Genomic DNA, 4,982 nt, shown 5'->3' with positions numbered 1-4,982 from the left:
GTGGTCTGTTACTGGCAAGGTGGGCCTCCAGCCTCCCCTTGTAGGTTGCCTTGGCTAGCTTGATGCCTTTGCTCAGGTCAGCACGAGCCACCCTGTACTGGGCTTTGTCGCCTGACCTGAAGGCAGCGTCACGGGCCTTGAGGAGAGAGCGAACCCTGCTGGACATCCAGGGCTTCGCATTTGGGAAGGTCCGTATAGTCCTGTGTAGGGACACAGTTTCCATGCAGAACTTGATGTAGTCCAGTACACAATGTGTGTAGACATCAAGGTCCTGATGATCAAAGAGGCCCCAGTTTGTGTCTTGAAAGCAGTCCTGTAATTCACTCATGGCGCCGTCACGCCAGGTTTTCACAGTCTTTGTGGTGGGCCTGAATCTGCGCCTGAGAGGGGTGTATGCAGGTGCGAGCTGCAAGGACAGGTGGTCTGACTGGCCGAGGGGGGCGAGTGGGAGGGCCCTGTATGCGTGCTTGATGTTCGAGTACACATGGTCGAGAGTGTTGTCTCCCCTCGTTGGGCACTTGACATGCTGGTGAAACTCTGGGAGTACAGTCTTTAAATTGGCCTTATTAAAGTCTCCCGCTACTACGTGAACGCCATCAGGGTGGGCCCGCTGATGTTTATTGATGACGCACGCGAGTAGCGAGAGCGCCGTGCTAGTGCTAGCGTCGGGAGGGATGTAAACAGCTGTGACAATCACGACCGTTAGCTCCCTCGGGAGAAAATAAGGCCGGCATTTAACGGACATGAACTCGATGTCGGGGGAAGAGTGCTTCTCGACGATCGTGCTATCGCCGCACCAGTTCTCATGCACGTAAACACAGAGCCACCCCGCCCCTTCTCTTACCGGTGTCCCTCGTCCGATCCGCGCGATGTAGCGAGCGCCCGGCCAGCTGGATGCTAGCGTCGGGGACGTCTGCGTGCAGCCAGGATTCCGTGACGACGATCACACTGCTGTCTCGCACATAGCGGTTTCCCAGGATTTGTAATCCCAGGTCGTCGATTTTGTGGACCACGGATCTGGCGTTGGTGAGGTACAGGCTCGGCAGTGGTTGCCTATGGGGCTGCCGTCGCAGCCGTTGCAAGACACCGGACCTGCAGCCCCGCTACTGCTTCCTCTCTCTGCGTCGCCTGCGCCGCCTCCCGGTCCCGATGACAAGCCACGGTGAGCCGGGCAGCCTCGCCAGTTCGTCCGGAATTTTGCGATCATAGCATATTCAGTAAATATAAACCTGCTAAATTAAATAATTGACATTCTGTCCCATAAATGTTTAAAATGCCGGTAATTGCCATACAATCCTTCAAGGGTCGACGAGCGATGTTCGGGAGGAGGAGCAGTGGTGGTGGTGCGTTTCCCTCGGGCATGTGTCGGTAAATCCAGCGGAGTTCAGCGGCAGTGGATTGAAGTTGTCCTGACACAGGTTGATGACATGACAGGAACAGGCAGAAGTGCGAGAAGCAGACTGGCCTGCGGGTCCACATGGCAGACAGGTGCTAACTTTGATAGGTAAGCTAAACTTTAGCCACAGTAGACGCGTCAGCGACAATGCAATCGGTGGGTGGCATTCATGAGAATCGGGATCGCTCAACATACAGATAATAAATAAAATCACTGTAACTGGAGGGATTGTAAACTGCTAAAGCAGGTACAACAAGCGGATCCAAAAAATTTCTGAGAGTTACCGGTGAGCAGTGGCAGCCAAACGTGCCAGCGTCCACCCAACCGGGAGTTGATTCAATATTCACAATATTTTATTATTTTGTCGTACAGTTGTTTAAAAATGGCTCGCTATCGCCCCCTAGAAAAAAAAAACAACAAAAAAAAACAGCCCCATATCTCTGTTTCACCAAACTGAAAATTTGATGAAGTGTGTACAAAGCCAAGACCTAATAAAAAGTCTCATGGAGCCGTATGCTAAATTGAACAGGAAGTCGGCCATTCTAAATTTATCAGAATCCGAAATCCTTTTATTGTCATTGTACAGTGTGCAACAAGATTAGGGAGCTCCCCTCTCCAGTGCAATACAACAATAATTTAATCAAATATATAAATTAGATAAATAAGAGAATAAATATTGTGATGGAAAATAGTATGAAATTGGAGAAATACAACACAATACGTCGCTGTTCAGCAAGGTAAGGGTGGTCGTGTGTGTGTGCATGTGTGTGAGAGTTCAGAATGGTGATGGCTCTCGGAAAGAAAATGTTTTTCAGTCTATTAGTCTTTGATTTGATGCACCTGTAGTGCCTGCCAACAAATTTACTTCAAACATTGACGAGGCTTTGAAAACAAAAGCTGCTCTAACTTTAACTACAAGCAAATTCCTCTTGAAGATTCCTCACGTTATTTCTCGGAAATATTTCACATTTCCAACGTGCCAGTACCCCAACGTTGTCCGGGTGGCGAGGGCCCTTTATAGCTGCTCGCAGCTCTAGTTTTTAATTAATTTTTTAAAATCAATGGTGATGACAGTGAAATATGTCTGGTCTGGTATCATGATAGCTGGAGGATATTTTGTCATGATATTTTAGTCAGGCCTGATAACAGTGATGTATGCTGATTTCAGGCTACTTTTATTTTGAAATGCCGTATCACATTTTGGTGGGACCGCAATTGATGGACAACTGGGGTTGTCTAGTGTCCCCCAAAATGGGTCTGATATCACGATAGCTCGAGGGTATTTTGAAATGATTATTTTAAAATCAGTGTTGATGACAATGAAATGTGCATATTTCAGGTGTTTTTTTTTTTATTGTGAAATTACACCAGATTTTGATGGGACCACTTTTGATGAACAGCTGGGGTCGTCGAGTGTCCAACAAAACTAGTCTGGTATTACGACAGCTCCAGCTCTTTTATTTTAAAATGCCTCCTTACATTTTGATGGGACTACTTTTGGTGGAAAGCTGTGTTGTCTAGTGTCCTCCAAACCTGGTTTGGTATTACCATAGCTAGAGGATATTTTTTAATGAAATTTTAAAGTCAGGCATGATGACAGTGAAATGTGCAGATTTCAGGCAACTTTTAGTTTGAAATTACAAATTAGATTTCAATGGGACCACTTTTTATGGACAGCTGGGGTAGTCTCGTGTCCCACAAAACTGGTCTGGTATCACGAAAGCTCGAGCTATGTTTTTTTTTAACTCAGTGGTGATGACCGTGAAATAAGCGAATTTCAGGCTACTTTTATTTTGAAGTGCCACATCACATTTTGATGTGACCACTTTTGGTGGACAGCTGGTGTGGTCTAGTATCCCCAGTCCTGGTTTGGTATCACGATAGTTTGAGGATATTTTTTAAAGATTTTTCTTTTAAATCAGTGTTGATCACAGTGCATATTTCAGGTGATTTTTTTATTTTGAAATGCCACATCAAATTTTGAAGTGACCACTTTTTGTGGACAACTGGGGTGGTCTGGTGTCCCGCAGAACTCGTCTGGTATCACGATAGCTTGAGGATTTTGTAATGATTTTAATTTTTTTAATCATTGGTGACGACAGACAAATAAGCAAATTTTCACGCTTTTATTTTTAAATATCCAATCAGATTTTGATGGGACCACATTTGTTTTTCCGGTTCCGTCGCCACGCGAGTGGCTACCTGCTAGAGCAGCACGGCTCACTATTTGAGCCTTTTTCGCGTGTTTTTCCCTTTACCCAGTTTTATTTATTTTACCTCATCGCAGCAATGGACATCCAAATTGCGGTGGTTTTATTGCTGCTGAGGGCTGTTTTTTGCGTGATCGTGTCCGGAGATGTCACTGGGAGCTACGGATCAATCGTTTACACAAGACATCAGCTGTTAGCACTTCGTGCTAACCCCGTGCCGACTCCCGGAGCGAGACCCGATATCCCCCGCGAGTTGAGGAGGAAGAGACGGGGGATGTCGCGCGGGGGCGAAACGCCAGGCAAAGAGGAGGCGTGACCACCCCGTCCTCCCGTCCGTTTTTATGGGAAATGTTAGATACCTTCCCAAGAAAATGGACGAGCTAACAGCGCTAACGCGGCACGAGAGGAACTTCCAATGAGCTAGCTTGCTGATGTTCACGGATTCATGGCTAACAGAGCTAACGCCGGACACCGTTGTGGAATTTGACGGCTTCCAAATACTACTTGCGGACAGGACACTGGAAAGCGGGAAGAGGAAAGAGGAGGGCTGGCTGTGTTTGTTAATGATAGATAGTGTAACCCTAGGCACATCACAGCTAAGGAGCAACTTTCCAGTCGGGACAATGAGCTGCTAGCTGTTAGCATGCGTCCATACTTGACAAGCATCGCGAGTTAACAAGGACGCGCACGTAACAGGTGCGTGAGTAAACTGCTTAAAACTTTGATCGTCATTCGGCTGACCTACAAATTGAGACGCTACAGTCAGTTTGACGTTTTTGTTTGCTTCATTGTGGATTGACATGGAGGAACAAGACAGTGGAAAGCGGACATTAAAAATGACGGAGAAAAGCTGTAGAAGATCACAAGCCTAAACGGATGCAGGCACGCAGCTGCAAATTTGCTCAATTGACCTCCATGCAACGTCAAATTGAACAATTGATGGAGGATGATGCAAATGTTGACGCTGTAAAAAACTGAGGTTCGTGTTTGCTTTAGCGGCATGGAGCAAGAATTTGTGGACCTCAATTCCGGTCTGCAAAATTTAAAGACTGAAGAGGATTTTGCCGATGACCAAAATAACTGGTTTGATCCAAAAAATGTAATTAATGGAAATGTGAGCAATGGAAGAAGGACGTTTTGAAACGTGCAGAGGAAGGATGCAATAAACAAATATCACCTGCTGATAGTAGATCTGCATCAACTAACTACACCCATAGAAGTAGAAGTAAAGAATCTAACAGACAGAAGCTCACTTCTGTCAACGTCTTCAATTAAATTAAAGGCTCAAATGGAACGAGCATGTTTAAAGGCAAAGGCTGCTGATTTACAACAAAGGTTGGCACTTGAGCAAGAAGAAGCTGCAATTAAAGCAAAGA

Source organism: Idiotropiscis lumnitzeri, unplaced genomic scaffold (genome assembly GCF_059441095.1).
Source record: "Idiotropiscis lumnitzeri isolate Australia: NSW breed Sydney's pygmy pipehorse unplaced genomic scaffold, RoL_Ilum_1.0 HiC_scaffold_24, whole genome shotgun sequence".
NCBI lineage: Eukaryota > Metazoa > Chordata > Actinopteri > Syngnathiformes > Syngnathidae > Idiotropiscis > Idiotropiscis lumnitzeri.
The sequence above is the reverse complement of the archived record's forward strand: the minus strand, read 5'-3'. Positions refer to the sequence as shown.